A 17,929-nucleotide genomic window follows, 5' to 3' on the forward strand; every position below is an offset into this window, starting at 1 on the left:
CAGTTCAATTTAAATGCTTACTTGAAATTTTGCAGAGTGTCTCACCAAAGCTGCCACAATCCTCTCAGGTCTCTGTACATGTGTCTAGAGATTAACAGCACTAACCTGCACCAACTTTGGTGAGACACTCTGCAAAATTTCAAGTAAGCATTTAAATTGAACTGCAGACTTGCCCTGTGCAGCTAAACTGGGGAAAGGCAATGGGAGCACAGACACAACAGGAGGGCACAACATCATCACTCAGGAACAATGCACACACAACATACCACAACACACACAAGAAGAGCACCATCACAGAACAACACAGCCACATTAAACAAACCACAGATGCACAGGCACAAAAATCACACAGCAAACACAGCAGGACATCAGGGGATGCACACCAGGCAATGACAAGGCAACAGACACACACAGCACTGCATGCCCAACAAGCAGTGTGTGCACACCAAGCATACCAGCCACACACAGACACCAGTGACAGAACAGCAACCCACACAACACCATACAGCACAGCACAAAGACAACAGAACACCCAGGAAGTGAAGCAATAACACAGACAACACACATACATCCAACACAACATCAACAGATGCACAAGTATGGGACACAAAGGTGGAAACAACTTGACCAGAGGACTGGGCAGCACACACAGTTGGACTGCATAGAAGCAACCATGACTGCCACACAGCACCATTACATCACATACAACCCATTGGGGAAATGCCCTGAGTGACACATTGACCCTGGACAAAGAACTGCACCACAAAGCACAGTGTCACAAATGAAGTGATGGGGAGGCACACACACATGGAAACCAAGGGGACAGCTGACACCAAAGTGAAGTGTACTGCATGTTAGAAGGGGACATGGCAGGAGTGTACCATACACAAAGAGAGGGAGTGCAGACCCACAATGGGTAGGCATCTGAAGCACAGATAGGGGGTGGTATGACAACACATACAACATGCCACACTGGAGGCAAGAAGGCAACATGTGAAAGCAAGGCATGAGAAAACACAACCACAATGGCAGTGTGGAACAGCAGGTCTGCACAGTCCCCACAAACAGCCACCAGACACATGGATGTACAACAAAACACAACACTGACTCGCCAGTCACACACTCTGTATACTCACAAATGACAAAAACAACAAGTAGGAGTCAGACAGAACTGCAAGCACACACCAACACACTGCACAGTGCACTACATACAACTCACACATGTGCATACAACCACATCCACAGGGCTGAACAATCAAAACAACAGGCATACAACTCCTGGGTGACACATGTGTGTAGTTCACAATGCAGGGGCATGCACACATCAACACTTCCCACAAACTCACACCCTTCACACTGCACACCACCTGACCATCCAAGAGCACACATGGAAAGTAAGCCATGGGACTAGGATGACTGGCCATCACAAGATGACCACACACATACACCACTGGGCATACATAAAGGAAGAACACACATATATGATGACCCTGGACAGCCTGCCTGCAAAACTGTGTGCAGAAACCCACTCTGTACCGGCAGTGCCCCCCAACCTGACATTTGTACAATATAGCCAACATGAACTAATTAAGTAAATGACAACTGCTGCACATTGTAAAATTACACCATTGCCCCCACAAGTATCTGGTTCAGAAAGAACTGACAACCCTGTCACCCCAGAAAACTGATTTGTAAGTGAGCCCAAACATTGACCATGTTGAAGTGGCACACAAAGCATGTGGCACAGTAAACCATATACACACAGCAAAAGAACTTGATTCATTAAGGACACTGACCAAATAGACAACAGGAGCAACTGTCTTTATTCACATATTGCACAGATAGGCACCATGACAAGAGAAGAGCAAGGCACAAAATGCAGAGCATGTCCATGAGAAGATGCACAGGCAAGGCCAAAACAGCAGTGAACGACAAGTCCAATGGCCAGGGCAGACTGCAGAGCAGGTCCATGAGAAGCTGCACAGGCAGGGGGCAAAACACAAGGCCAGTGGCCAGTCCAAGGTGCAGAGTGAGTCCATGAGAAGCTGCACAGGCAGGGGGCACACAGCAAGGCCAGTGGCCAGTCCAAGGTGCAGAGTGAGTCCATGAGAAGCTGCAAAGGCAAGGGAAAAACAGCAAGGCCAGTGGCCAGTTCAGGGTGCAGAGTGAGTCCATGAGAAGCTGCACAGGCAGGAGGCAAAACACAAGGCCAGTGGCCAGTCCAAGGTGCAGAGTGAGTCCATGAGAAGCTGCACAGGCAGGGGGCACACAGTAGTGAACGACAAGGCCAGTGGGCAGGACAAAGAGCAGAGTGAGTCCATGAGAAGCTGCACAGGCAGGGGGCACACAGCAAGGCCAGTGGCCAGGCAAGAGTGCAGAGTATGATTACAATATACAGAATCCCTCAAGGCCTAAATTGCTTACCACGCAGGGGTTGCCATTAATACTAATCCATCCACTCTCCAAAGGTAAGATGTATGCTGTTGGCACGTTGTAGGCGTTAGTTGTAGACATGTAAAATGGGTATTAATCGATATCGAATACCTCGGAGAATTGAATAATAGGCTTTGTGTCCCCCACAGTATAGGGGCATAACATTATTCTGAATTAAAGCTTGACCCCGGACTAGTCACCAAATTCCCATGAGACTGTAATTTAACACTCTAGCTGTATCCTTGGGACATATATTCAGAGTCAATCGACAGCCAGGACAGCCATTATCAAATACTTCCCCACACTATAATCATGAGAAAGGACTCATGATTTAAAAAGGAGGGTGCTCGACACACCTGCTGGGGCATAGAGTAGCTGGGTTCCAGGTGTCTAGAGTATCCTACAACATCACATGAAAAATCTGCACACTACTAGCTGTTAGCACTATAGGCTAATATATGTCCTCTAGGATGATAAATATTCTCTTTACCCCTTCGCAGTATAACCACTTTCGAGAAGTTTGTTCCTTACTCTGTGAGTATCATCATTTTTTCTCTGCATTACCACTAGAGCTGTCTCATATGAGGGAACTATCGACCTCTAAGAACAAACCTGAGATGCTGTGACTACTAAGAAATAAATATAGAGGACAGCATTAGAAGATATCCAGAGATACAAAAGTGGACAAGTAGGTTATTCGTTATTTACTTTTTTGAAAACAACAAGGCTCCTTCTTTCTGTAGAACTATTACTAGTTTTATATGTAAAAATAGTGCTAAGTAGCGATTATGGTCTCACTAATGACACCTACTGCCCCTATAGGGAGTGTACAGATGATAAAACGAAGGATGGCACTGTAGCTGAACCCGCACGATTATGCTGTAGAATTCTCAGCTCATGGGAAGATAAACCCACCTTATCTCAAGAACAAGAAGTAGTTCTAAAGGTAAACATTTACGCAGGTGGCTTTAGATATATCGAGTAGCTACAAAACCTTTTTAACACCTGTCTTTGGTAATATCTCTGACCTCTCTTGTAAACACACAAAATCTAATTGCTGGCTATATGCTCCTTTGTCGAGTGTAGAGTAACATAGTAGCAGTGAGTATGTGCACGAAACCATAGAGAATACTATCTGCCATCCACACAATTTTATCAAACAGGTGGGAGCCATGATTATGTAATTTCCCCCTCTTATGATTAATTCCGACCGGGGAATGCCTGTCATGACCTCTGAAAAGAATGAGTACATATAAGAAAACACATAAGATTTTAAAGTCTTGACACTCTTTCCTAGACATATGTGGGTCTTACTCTATGACTATGATCTAAACTACGTGTCTTCTTAGTAGATACAATCTACCTTTCTCTACCTCACTTTTCCTCATTTTCCTCTATGGATGTGGGTCTATTCTTTCTTACTTGCAGAGAACACCGCTCAGTGGCATATTTGTAACCCTGATAGTTTGAATAGCAATCCAGTCCTTTTTCTGTGGAGATAATATTAGATTTCTCCTGTGGGCTTTTAACACATTAATACTAAAGTTGAAATCCAATTAAATAATTATTGGTATTGTTTTGCAGAAAATTTATCCCCCACCGACTTGCCCGTTACCAAATTGTTAAGTAACAAGTATTGAAGAAGATGGCATTTAAAGAGGATTAAGCCATCGAAACACGCGTCGACCAGTCTGTATGACACGCCTCAGCGTTCAGCACAACATCAGAGGGTTGAGCACTTCACCCCTGTTAGCTTGTCTTTGTGCATGCTATTTGGCTCTGGGGTGTGTAGTATGCATGAGATGAATGTCTGTGATATGATAGTGTGTAGAGGTATAAATGGTATGGGGATTTCTTGTTTTTTGTTACTTAATTAATGTCAATATTTGGATGTTGGTTCTAACAGATATAATTATTTCTTTCATCTATTTTGGTATAAAATTTAGGTTTTTCCAAATGTAATATATATATGTATAGATTGTCACATTTTTATATGACTTGGACTGCTTGTTAGATGAAAAGAATTTGCTGTATGTTCCTTTTTTACAAAAAAGAGATGAATTGTACTTACATGCTCAAATGACAAAAAAACAAATACATTTAAAAATAGACACAAGTAATATGTTTCTTGTTTGTTATGTGTGAGCCCACAAAAACAATTTGATATAAAGCAATTTAGGTCTAGAGGGATTCTGTATATTGTAGTCTTCGGTTTTTTTTCCCCCTGTTCCCTGACCTTAAAGTTAATCTTGTAGGGGGTTGCCTTTTCTCAATTAAGAGTGCAGAGTATGTCCATGAGAAGCTGCACAGGGAATATGTGCGACTGTACCTTTCCATGGTCAGCAACACAGTCAGGGGGTAACAATGTGCAGTACAGGCCCACCTGAGTGAGAGACAGGTGTGTGAGGGTGACTAACACTCAGACTTCGCTGTCAGGCGGACTGGGAGCTGGCTGTGTCTCGGGGACTGTCGGGGCACTTGACCGGGGAGAGAGCGGAACAGCTGAGGTAGAGCTATCAATGGATTGGCAAGCCGGAGGGCTCCTTGGACCAGGTGTAGTGGCACGTGGAGGTGGAGTCATGCGCACGAGACACACGGTGTGGCTGGGAGATTGTGGAGGGGTGCCTTTCCACTTCTTGGGGATTCTAAATGGCTTGCCTGACTTTGGATCAATGGGAAGTGGTGTGGGCACAAGAGGCACACTCACCACCAAAGCTGCATCAGGTGCAGGCACTGGCACACCCTCTGGTGATGTGCTGGACCCAGCAGAACGCTTTGCCTGGGATGTATGACGTTACAACGCACACTTTTACAACGCATGCACTTACAACGCATTTTTTACAACGCATAATCCATTACAACGCACTACACTTACAACGCATGACACTACAACGCATTTTTAAAAACTACCATTACAACGCATACCATTACAACGCATAATATTTAATTGCATTTAAGGTAAGTATTAGATAGTATAGGGGTAAAAATTACTGTTCTAAATCCAGGGGGTGCAACAGTAGTGTAAGTGTTGGATAGTATAGGGGTAAAAATTACTATTCTAACTCCAGGGGGTGCAACAGTAGGGTAAGTGTTGGATAGTATAGGGGTAAAAATTACTATTCTAACTCCAGGGGGTGCAACAGTAGGGTAAGTGTTGGATAGTATAGGGGTAAAAATTGCTATTCTAACTCCAGGGGGTGCAACAGTAGGGTAAGTGTTGGATAGTATAGGGGTAACAATTGCTATTCTAACTCCAGGGGGTGCAACAGTAGTGTAAGTGTTGGATAGTATAGGGGTAAAAATTACTATTCTAACTCCAGGGGGTGCAACAGTAGGGTAAGTGTTGGATAGTATAGGGGTAAAAATTACTATTCTAACTCCAGGGGGTGCAACAGTAGGGTAAGTGTTGGATAGTATAGGGGTAAGAATTGCTATTCTAACTCCAGGGGGTGCAACAGTAGGGTAAGTGTTGGATAGTATAGGGGTAAAAATTACTATTCTAACTCCAGGGGGTGCAACAGTAGGGTAAGTGTTGGATAGTATAGGGGTAAAAATTACTATTCTAACTCCAGGGGGTGCAACAGTAGGGTAAGTGTTGGATAGTATAGGGGTAAAAATTACTATTCTAACTCCAGGGGGTGAAACAGTAGGGTAAGTGTTGGATAGTATAGGGGTAAAAATTACTATTCTAACTCCAGGGGGTGCAACAGTAGGGTAAGTGTTGGATAGTATAGGGGTAAAAATTACTATTCTAACTCCAGGGGGTGCAACAGTAGGGTAAGTGTTGGATAGTATAGGGGTAAAAATTACTATTCTAACTCCAGGGGGTGCAACAGTAGGGTAAGTGTTGGATAGTGTAGTGTAATATTATGCGTTGTAATGGTAGGCGTTGTAATAGTATGCGTTGTAAAGGTATTTTTTAAAAATGCGTTGTAGTGTCATGCGTTGTAAGTGTAGTGCGTTGTAATGGATTATGCGTTGTAAAAAATGCGTTGTAAGTGTAGTGCATTGTAACAGTTGCGTTGTAAAGGTTGTTCCCCCTTTGCCTGACTTCGCCTCCGCCCCCCCTTCCCCTGTTTACTTGGTGTTACCCCTACAGTTCCCTCTGGACCCTGCTTCACTGGGCTTGGAATGGGAGTTGAGGTGGTGGGTGAATCTGCCCTAGAGCCCTTCCTAGGTGTACCCTTGGCATGCACCACCTCCTTGGTGGGCACAGACACCTTATGCGTCTCTTTGCGCGATGCTTTAGGGGCAGGAGAGTCCTTGGATGGGGATGCCTCTGAGGCATGTGTGCCTGAGGTATGCTGCTGTGCTTTTCGTCCACTGGTGTCGCCTGACGGGCTTTTCTCCCTGCGCTCTGGGGTGGCTTTGGTCTTCTGTGGGGATGGTGTCTGTGCCCGGGACCGCTTGGGTTGCTGCTGATGTGTGCTTCGTGTGCTGTATCGCGACTTTGATGTATGTGGACCGTGGTCACTATTGTCAGACGTGGCCACTGCCAGGGGGTGGACAAAGGGACCGGAGCTGGACTGTTAATTTGTGCCTTTTGAAGGGCAGACGTTACTGTTGATGACAAAGCCTGGACTGTCCGGTGCAGCCCACCCACATCTGAATGTATGCCCTCCATGAAAGCAACCACCTGGGCCAATTTCTTGTCGTGGTCAATGAAGGCATTGAGGAGAGCTGTCTGACCTACACACAGCTGGCGCAAAAGGTCCACAGACTCAGCACTGATGGGAGCAGGGGGGACAGGAGCAGGGGCAGCGGTGCCAGGGGTGAAGGACACTCTTCCCCTCTTACTGAGGTGGACACAGGCAGCACCAGAGGAAGTGGCTGGGAGGGTGGGCACTGCCCGCTGTGTGGTGGAAGACAATACAGAGTCCCCGTTCCCTGTGCCCTCCAACATGGATGCATCCCCGCTGGCATCAGATGATGTGGTGCTTTGCGTCTCAGGCTGGGATTCCTCCAGCAGACTCCTGTCCCCCTCTGAGGCGCTGGTGACATCTGTGTCCCTGGGCTCCTGTGCAGCTGTTGTGCTAGTTTCACCCCCACTGGTGTCCGTCTCCTGTCCCTCTGTGACCACAGGAGATGCTCCATGAGAGAGAGAGATGTAGGGTCAGGTCAGTGACAGCAACAGAACAAATATATGCAAGCAATGCATTACAAAAGATGACCAAATCTACATGTTGCACACCACCCTGTGCAATCACATTGTGCCAACTCACTATAGACTCAAGCAGTACGTGGAAACTGGAAACTCAGGCATGAGTGAGCCATGTGATGACCACACAGCACAACACCCTGCTTGTGACTCTGTTCAACCAGACACACAACTAGCCCTGAGCACACCTAGAGACATGATGGGGACACACTACTTGTTGCCACTGACGGATCCGGATGGAACAGGAGGGGACAACACAGACCCAGACTACAACATGACAGTCCACAATGGACATTAGCCCATGCCACCCACCATGTTGTACTTTGTGGACAATAGAATGGTGCACATTGTTGTCAGATGTGTAGGCCTCCCCAGTCTGGGTGCATGCAATGGACGCATTGATGAAGGCACAGTCAGATCGGGCACACTGCCGTTCCCTCCAATGGGATTCCCAAGACTACCCCAATGCAGAAGAAACCTGAAGAGCACAACTCAGAATGTAATGTGAATGCACTGCATCCAAATCACCGTTGTAAGTACAGGTAGGACAAATGCATGCCACCGGCACCCAGCCCAGCCCAGCAGCCACTTACATGCCACAGCATCACACTACCAACATCACATAGGCCAGCGCTGGCACAGGCTCTGTACACATGCAGCCACTCCCAGCCAAAGTCACCCTCCCCAAATGCTCACCCCTGGCTTGCTGCTGATGCTCCTTCAAACATGCATCCAGCTCAGACTGTGTCACCACCAAGATGCGGCCCATTAGTGGTATCATGCTGCGCCGTGCCAAACGCCCAGTGCGAGGAAGCAGCCCGAAGGTCATCTCCGCCACGTTCTTTGCCAGCCGGCTGATGTCGTCCCACCTTTTGTGGCAGTGGGTGTGCCGTTGGTTTGAGACCCCCAGAGCTCGAACCTTCGCAGCAATGGCCCTCCACATGGCCTTACACTGGTGTACCTTGAGCTGCAGGCATGGGAGACAAGAGGGGGAAATGATCAGTGACACAGTGTTACGTACCGACATCTATCAGTATAGCAGCTAGATACAGACTCATCACAAATCCAACTAAATGTCGATTAGAGACTATAATACATCTCACATGGTACATCTGCATGGGAAAAGCAGATGTGAATGCATGCAGGTGTGAGGGGAACACAGTCCCTGCACATCTCACACACATGCAGAATGCCAGCACTGAAACCCTATGTAGCCTGCCCACATCCCTAGTCCATTGTTGAGTTGAGCAACACATACATCAAATATCAATCTGTGTTTGGGGGTGACCCACTGTGTCCAAGACTGCGCAGCCCCAATGTCCCTGCCCTGTGAATAGATAACTGTGTCATGGATGTCACATTGAGGGACATGATCTCACAAATACAAAATGCCCTTCACAAGAGCGGTTGTGTGCAATCTACAGTGCTGAGATGGCCCATAGCTGGAGTGCAATGTGAAAAGACTGATGTCATACTCTGAAAGTGAAGTGATGTGTCCTTGTCTTTGTAGACGGGGACTGTGCTGCCCAGCTGGGCTCACACTGAGATGGACTACACGGGCACACACAGCCATCCAGCCAAGCAATCACTGTCCTGACTATAAAAGGAACAACCTTCTGTGTCACTGTATGGCTGACAACACAACACAGGTCACTCAAACATACATGTGCAGGGAGGCAAACCTGTGGTATTGGGTACACACACCCTCTCCCTGGAGACAGCATGTCAGGCAGTGCATGACACTACCCCACATTCCCAGGCACATACTGCATCAGTCCAACTATATGTGTGGCCCCCCTGCCCTACCCCTCCACTGTTGACGACTTACCAAGACATTTGGCGCACCATATAGCCTTGGGTACTGTGTGAGCACCTCGTCCACCAGGACCTCCAGCTCCTCGCTCGTGAAAGTACTGGCACGGATCTTCTCTGTCCTTGCCATCACTGTGGACATGAGACAACAGCGGCGGAATTGGGTGGTGAGGGGTCCCAGGCAGCAGTCCCTGAGGCAGCAGCAGGTGAGGGGTCTCAGGCAGCAGTCCCTAGAGGCAGCAGCAAGTGAGGGGTCTCAGGTAGCAGTACCTGGAGGCAGTAGCAGGTGAGAGGTCTCAGGCAGCAGTCCCTGGAGGCAGCAGCAGGTGAGGGGTCTCAAGCAGCAGTCCCTGGAGGAAGCAGCAGGTGAGGGATCTCAGGCAGCAGTCTCTGGAGGCAGCAGCAGGTGAGGGGTCTCTGGCAGCAGGCTCTGGGAGCAGTGGAAATGTGAGGCTCACTTCCACACATATATAACCCCCTGGGGTCGTTTAAAAGGTGCCAAGCTGCAGCAATTGGTGGTCCAGGTCTGCCGCTTTCAGATGCATCCAATGACCACCACCGCGGTGGCGGAGCACGCGTACCGCGATTTTCAAAATTGCATCATGCCACCGCTATCGAGCTTCCCATTGGCTCTAGGGCAAGCTCCATGGCGGTGACACGCCGCAGGGGCCCGGTGTGCGCTACCACGATTGTGAATCTTTCAAATGCATCCAATGACCGCCTCCGCGGTGGCGGAGCACGCCTACCGCGATCTTCAAAATTGCATCATTCCACCGCTATCGAGCCTCCCATTGGCTCTAGGGCAAGCTCCATGGCAGTGACACATCGCAGGGGCCCACTGTGCACTACCGCGATGGTGCATCTTTCAAATGCATCCAATGACTGCCTCCGCGGTGGCGGAGCACGCCTACCGCGATCTTCAAAATTGCATCATGTCACCGCTATCGAGCTTCCCATTGGCTCTAGGGCAAGCTCCATGGCGGTGACACACCATAGGGGCCTGCTGTGCGCTACCGCGATTTTTGCAGCGGAGCATGCCAATTGCCATCTCCCCATGCCTCCATGCCTATCACTACCGCACATGTGTGAATGGGGGTGCTAATGGCACACCGCCAGGGCCAGGCGGTAGCTACCGTGATATGGGTGCCATACAATCGCAATGGCCATCTGGCAAACATCAACAGTGTACAGTGCCCACATGGTCAATGGCACATCATTGTGCACACGATGCCAATGTTCCATTTACTCCACTGATGGCTACACATGCCATGTTTGTGTGTGTGATATCGTAGATTGGCCTGTACTCCCTCACATGTCACTTATGGATTTGATGGTTAGGTAGGCAGGACAGTGTTGTTCTGGACTCTACAATATGTACACATGCCAATGTGTTGAGGTGCAGTGACAATCACAGCAATGTTCGTCTCAATGAATGATGATCTATTTTGCATTGCCTCTCATGTCTGCTCATGCACACGTTCGTCATTCCTGCACCGACTGTGGTCATTGTGTGGTGGATGGGTGCCAGGTTGTAATGACACATTAAGGTGTGACAGGTACAGCAGCTAGGTATGAGACAGTGGGTTTGATTTGTTGCACATATGCTGGATGCTATACTCCCAGGCGTGCCCATGTGAAATGTGGCCAGCTCCCTATGTGCATTCACATTGACCAAGGAGGTGTTTGAGGAACTTGTCTTGTGTAAGTTGACAGGTATGCCCTTTGTGTGGCTGAAGGTGTCCCTACATGTAAACTGGTCTGTTAGTCAAAATTGATGTCAGTCATTGTTGTCGTTGTGTCATCCAGAACGTGATATGCTGCGCACATCTCATGATGTATTGCATTGACATGTGTCCACTATCATCTCAAATAGGAGGAGGACAAATTTGATTAGTCACTTGACGGTGCTGGAGGACATGGAGGATGTTGCGATCATACAAAAATGCCGTCTAGATAGAGCCACCCTGAAAACCCTTTGTGATCTGTTGGAGCCCCACCTGCAGCCTCGCCGGAAATATCCAACAGCTTTCACCCCTACTTATAAGGTGATGGCGGCCCTGCATTTTTTTGCCACTGGATCGTTCCAAGAGACAGTGGCCAGCGCTGGTAGGATGTCACAACCGATGTTCAGCATGGTGCTGCGTGATGTACTTTCCGCCATGATGATATACAATGACAGATACATCCATTTCCCCAGGGGTGCTGGATTGCCAGCTGTGAAGGGAGACTTCTATCCCCTTGGATACATCCCCAATGTTGTTGGTGCCATTCATTGCACCCATGTCGGGGTTGTGCCACCACAGGCAATTGAGCACATTTACAAGAATCGCAAGCATTACCACTCTTTAAATGTGCAGGTGGTGTGCCTGGCAGATATGATCATCTCCCACGTGTGTGCCAAATTCCCAGGCTTGGCCCATGACTCCTACATCCTGCGGAACAGCATTGTACCCCAGCTGATGGCTAATCTGCTTCCCGAGCGTGCATGGATTGTGGGTGGCCTAGTCGTATGGCGTGCTGGGTGTGTGACCTGCTGCCCTCAGCCTCAGCGACATTGCAATGTCTATTTGTGCTTGTCTTACCTAGGTGACTGCATATCCCAATCATCCCTGGTTGCTGAGCCCAGTGAGGAATCCCAGGACCCCAGCTGATGTCCGCTACAATGAGGAACATGGGAGGACACGTCGTGTGATGCAGTGTACTTTTGGTCTGCTCAAGTCACGTTTCCGCTGCCTGGACAAGACCAGAGGCGCCCAGGTAAGTGTGTCAGATTGTAGTGGCATGCTGCATGCTCCACAACCTAGCCATTCACAAGGAGATTCCCCTGATCCTGGATGATGGTGAGGACCCAAGGCCCCAGCCTGCAAACCAACCCCTGTCCAGTGATGAGGAGAGTGGAGAGGAGGAAGGTGTTGACCTGCGTGAACACTTGAAGGTGGGTGACAATGTGCAACATACCCATTGTCTGCTGATATTGCTGTTGTCGCGAAGGGGCATGTGAGAATTGTAACAGCAGCCAGTTGTAGACTCAGCGGTGGTTGGCAATGTTTCAGGGACAGATCATTTGGGAACATCTGCAGGATATGTATGTTGACACTTGTTGCCCATTGTGGCGTGTGCATGTTGGGTCATCCTGATGGTAGGGGTTGTGTGATGTCTGTGATACCACACCCAGACCAGTGAAAGTAGTTCTGTTGTGTTTCCCTAGGTGCCTTCAACTTCTCCTTGCTTACATACAGCCCATGCTCCTGGTACATTGTGATCCTGTTGAAGACTGTGCATCCTGCAATAAAGACAGAGCAGACACGACAACATGTGTAAGGATATTTTATTTGCAATGGTGAGATGTGAGGGGGGTGTACATTTCCATTGGGGGGGTGGAGCAGTGAGTTGACAGTTGTGTTAAATGAGATAATCGAGTAGTCACCACATTGATGTGGTGACCCAGTCCAACAGACAGATGCCATTCACAAGGCAGTGTGGGAAAGAACAGTCCAAAAAGTCAATGCAGTGGTGGAGAGGGTTGCCATCATGGCTGGCTCCGAGACTGGCGTCTGGCAGGTGCTTTGCCTCCAGATACTCCCAGGGTCTTCTTAGGACGGCCCCTTAGTCGTTTGGCAGGGGGGGGCCCTGCTGCAGGGCCAGTGGGGTCTGAGGACTCACCCCACTCTGTGGGCGCAGGGGAGGATGGTGAACTGTGATCCTGCGGCCCACCAGAGGGAGGTGGAGGTGTTGTTTGTGGTGCAGACCTGTACCTCAGTACTGCCAGTTGCTGGCCCACGAGGTCCACGATTTGTCCCATGCGGGTGTCGATGGACCTCATCAGCAGGATGAGCTTGTGCAACAGTTCGTCCAACCGGCCCGTTCGTCCCTGGGCCTGTTCGTATGCGCCAAGGACTCTGGTGATGTGTTCCAGGGATTGGGTCCCAGCCTCCTGGTGTCCGTGGGTGACCCTGCCCCTCCTAACTGCCCTGCAGCCACGGACCTGTTGCCTCACCACTGTGGACACCTGCATCCTTTTCCTGCCCTCCTCCATCGTTGGTGTGTGCTGGTCATCCTCTGGGGCAGGGAGGTTGTTGTAGGCAGCACTGGTGGTGGTGGTGGTATTGGCAGTGGCTGCACAGGCCATGACAGCAGGGGTCTGCTGTGAAGTTGTTGTTGCCGCTGATGTGGTGGGGGGACGATGGGGTCCTGAGACCTGTTGCTCCCTGGCCCACCAGATGGGCCGGCTTCGAGCTCATCGTCCATGGAATCCTGGGAGTCAACATCCGAGAGTCCATGTACCAGGGGGGTAAGACTGGCTCTGCAGATTACTGGTGTTGTCCTCTGCAGTGAGTTCTTGGTCACCTGTGGGTCAGATGGGAAATGGTCATTGTAGTGCACCCGGCAAGCTTTGTGTTAGCTGTGTGTCATTCACTTTTTGTACACTGCACAATTGACAGATTACCACATTGTTTAATATGTGCACTACTGTGCTTCCTGACATGATGCAGTGGTACATGCATTACTTGTCAATGGTGTGAGGTGTCAAGGCATACCATGCGACCCGTGCACAATTAATGATTACAGGGACTTGTTGCAATCTATGGCCTGGCACAACATGTTTTAATTGAGAACTCATTGTTGATTTTTCTGACCTGGCAGGCGTCACATCTGGCCATAGACTGGCCATTGTCATCTCCTGCATACATTTGTCCTGTCATGTGCATATCTTGATTTGTACCACCACACATGCTTTAGTATTTTTAGAATGGTCATTGTTGCACTTGCCCAATGGCGATGCACATCTAAATCGGTGCTGTGCATGATTGTGCCCTGACTTCCTTCTACTGGTGCATTGGTGTGTCACACTTTGGTAGCTGTGACAGTTTCCTTGGCTTACCTGTGTGCACACTGTGCTTGGCAATGGGGTAGGTGTGCCTCTTTGTGCAATGAGAGGGCTGGTGTTGTCATATGGCACCATTTCATTTGTGATGAATGGGTGGGTGCACGTACTGGCTACTTACCTATAATGTACTCATATTTGGGTTTGTTATGTCACACATGTGTGTGTGGTACAAAAGGGGGTGGTGATGGACAGAGCATCAGAACCAATCAAACACTCACACCCAGTCAACAGATCTGGGTTTGATTCATCACCGTTCTTTAGCCCACTCTGCCACCCCAGTTCAGACATGGCCATATACAAATCAGTCTGACCCTGTGCCTCATGGGAACAGTCCAGCCCGAACTGCCAAGCCATGCCTTCCCTGGACCGGAAACAAGCTTCCTAGGACCGGTTTCTGGCATTTCAGCCGTCTTCAGCCAGGCTTGCTTGAATCCAGTGGCAAAGTGAGCAAGGGACTCACGTCTGAGCATACCCTGCCAACTTATGGCGAACAAACCAGATCTGTTGACTGGGTGTGAGTGTTTGATTGGTTCTGATGCTCTGTCCATCACCACCCCCTTTTGTACCGCTTTGTTCGTCATAAGTTGGCAGGGTATGCTCAGAAACCGGTCCTAGGAAGCTTGTTTCCGGTCCAGGGAAGGCATGGCTTGGCAGTTCGTGCTGGACTGTTCCCATGAGGCACAGGGTCAGACTGATTTGCATATGGCCATGTCTGAACTGGGGTGGCAGAGTGGGCTAAAGAACGGTGATGGATCAAACCCAGATCTGTTGACTGGGTGTGAATGTTTGATTGGTTCTGATGCTCCGTCCATTACCACCCCCTTTTGTACCACACATGTGTGTGTGTGCATGGTGGCATCTTACATCCTGCTCAGTGGGGTCACAGGACAGAATCATATGTCTACCTACCTGTAGGTTTGATGAGGGTAATGTAATGGCTGACACATGCTTCTGGGTGAGGTGAGGGGAGGGCTCCATCCTGCTGAGGTGGGAGCAGGGGGCATGGTGGGAGTGGTAGTACAGGCCTCCCAACCCCAAACACCCTCCCAGGGAAGATGGCTACCTACCTGTAAGTTTGATTAGGGTAATCTAATGGCTGACACATGCTTCTGGGTGGGGTGGGGGGAGACCTCCATCCTGCTGAGATGTGGGCCAGGGGGCATGGTGTGAGTGGTGGTGCAGGCCTCCCACCCCCAAACACCCTCATTGTGAAGATGGCTACCTACCTGTAAGTTTGTTTGATGTACTGCAATCGCTTCCAACTGCTTCTGGGTGGGGTGGGGGAGGCCTCTATCCTGCTGAGGTATGGGCCAGGGGGCATGGTGGGAGTGGTAGTACAGGCCTCCCACCCCCAAACTCCCTCCCAGGGAAGATGGCTACCTACCTGTAAGTTTGATGAGGGTAATGTAATGGCTGACACATGCTTCTGGGTGGGGTGAGGGGAGGACCCATTCTGCTGAGGTGTGGGCCAGGGGGCATGGTGGGAGTGGCAGTGCAGGCCTCCCACCCCCAAACACCCTCATTGTGAAGATGGCTTGTAGTGTATTTCCTATATCCCTGATAGGCTCTGTGCATTGGAATAACATACACTATAGATAGTAGGACTAAGGTCAGTATGTCTCTATCGAGTATATTAAATTTAATTACTTGTGTGTGCCAGCTAACCCAGAGGTCACTAGAAACTTCTTGAATATACAAGAAGGGATTAGTCTCTGACAACCGCATAAACATGACAACTTTGTTTCCCTTTAGAATCGGTACAGTCTCAGAATCGTGGAAACAATAGACAACAGTTTCACTCAGTCAATCGTGCATGCTTCGTTTCTACAGAGTTGCACAGAAATAGAGAGATGGGCGTTTCAATAAAAGGGTTTATTGAACAGTCTTATTTCTCATGCAAGAGATATGAATTGTTACAATCGTAAGACAGACTGCTAAGTACAATATGTACGAGGTTAGCAGTAAGATAAAATAATACTGCAATAGCATGGTTTGTAGCTATGACATATATTAATCAAAATACATACATAAATAACATAATGATAAAATGTGATACTCATCTGATGCTTCTAAATTGTTCTACCCCAGTGTACCTAACCTAAGTGCAGTACGAGGTTTGAAGTAGGTGCTGTTTCTAAAGTATAGCTAGCTTTATTTTAGTTTAGCCAAGAGTTGCCAAACGTTTCTCTAAGTTCTAGTCAGCTCCATACCTGAGAATGAGAGAGGTTGGAATCTCTTTTCTGGACTCGATAGTTTAAACCCCCACAAGGGAAGTCAGAGAGCACTGGAGCTGGATTCTCTGTGAGGAGGATGGCAGGGTCAGGTCAGTGCATCAGGCTGTAACTCGATCTCCTTCCAAACTTGCAGTGGCAAAACGCGAAGTCTGGGTTGGATTGAATCCTCCGGGAACCGCAATTTGCCAGTGCAAGTGCTGGTATATTTATACCTTGAAGATGTCTAGGAATGCCAGTATTGACGTAAAAGTCGGGCAGAGGAACGTCATGAATGAACCCCTAAGGAATAGATGTTCATGCATACTTAATGAGTTCTTGGAGAATTCAATATTCAAGCTGAGGGAAATTCCTAAAGGCTTAAGGGTCTGGTTTTCCAAGAATTCGTTGTGACGTGGATGGACGGATGTAGGTGGCCATACCTGTATTTGGTTTGTACGGACAATGTCTAAATAAGGGCCGGATTTCTATGTCCAAATAAGGGCAATGTGAATTGTACCTATATAAGGGCATAAATCGGGAAACCTATATACGGAATCTAAATCTGCACACAAGAGGCTTCCTACCTGTAAGTTTGATGAGGGTAATGTAATGGCTGACACATGCTTCTGAGTGGGGTGGGGTGGGGTGGGGGGAGGGCTCCATCTTGCTGATGCTGTGGGACAAGGGGGCCTGTTAGGAGTTGTAGTGCTGTCTGCCTGTACACATACCCCCATTGTAATATTGATAGCTATGTTTGGGGTGAATGGGAGTGGGTGAATGTTGCATCTGTGAGACATGTTTTTGTTAGTGTGTGGTGCAGATGGATGGAATTTGTCCTAGGTGGTGTAGCTTTGTAGTTGTGTGGGACTGTACATAGCAGAGTGGCGGTAGTCATTTGTTTGTACTTACCAGCCTCCACTCCCCCGGCTACTCCTGTGAGACTCTCTGGATGCAGTATGGCAAGCACCTTCTCCTCCCATGGTGTGAATGGTTTTTGTGGAATTGGAGGGCCACCGCCAGTCCTCTGAGCCAGCTCACGGTTCTTGCTCCTCCTCTCCTTGACCACCCTCTTCAGATCATGCCACCACTTCATGATCTCCTTTTTTGATCTTGGGGTGGTCCCTACTGCATTGACCCTTTGGACTATCCTTGCCCACATTTGTGTCCTTGTGGCTAGTGGTGTCTGTTGGACCAGGCTACCAAAAAGCTGTGGTTCCACTCTGACTATCTCATCTACCATGACTGTCAACTCACTCTCTGTGAATTTGGGCATTTTCTGTGTGGCCATGGTGTGTGGTGTGCAAAGTGGTTGTGGGTGCAGGAGTGTGAGTGGTGGGTGTGGTTGTGATGTGTATGGTGTGTGTTGTGCAGGGGGTTAGTTGTGCAGGTGTGGAAGTGGTGGTGGTGCTGCGTGTGGTGTGACTA

The 17,929-nt window shown here is 48.7% G+C and overlaps 1 long non-coding RNA gene across 1 annotated transcript in view; it reads left to right on the plus strand.

The window, feature by feature from the left end:
• LOC146868738 (uncharacterized) overlaps positions 1-12,100 on the plus strand; it is a 270,816-nt gene extending 258,716 nt beyond the window's left edge. The window contains exon 3 of the long non-coding RNA XR_014966394.1: positions 11,990-12,100. This is a non-coding gene — a long non-coding RNA (uncharacterized LOC146868738). The remainder of the gene's footprint in view (positions 1-11,989) is intronic.
• Positions 12,101-17,929: the final 5,829 nt, after the last annotated feature.

The sequence above is a fragment of the Triturus cristatus genome, chromosome 1_2 (assembly GCF_964204655.1).
Source record: "Triturus cristatus chromosome 1_2, aTriCri1.1, whole genome shotgun sequence".
Classification (NCBI taxonomy): domain Eukaryota; kingdom Metazoa; phylum Chordata; class Amphibia; order Caudata; family Salamandridae; genus Triturus; species Triturus cristatus.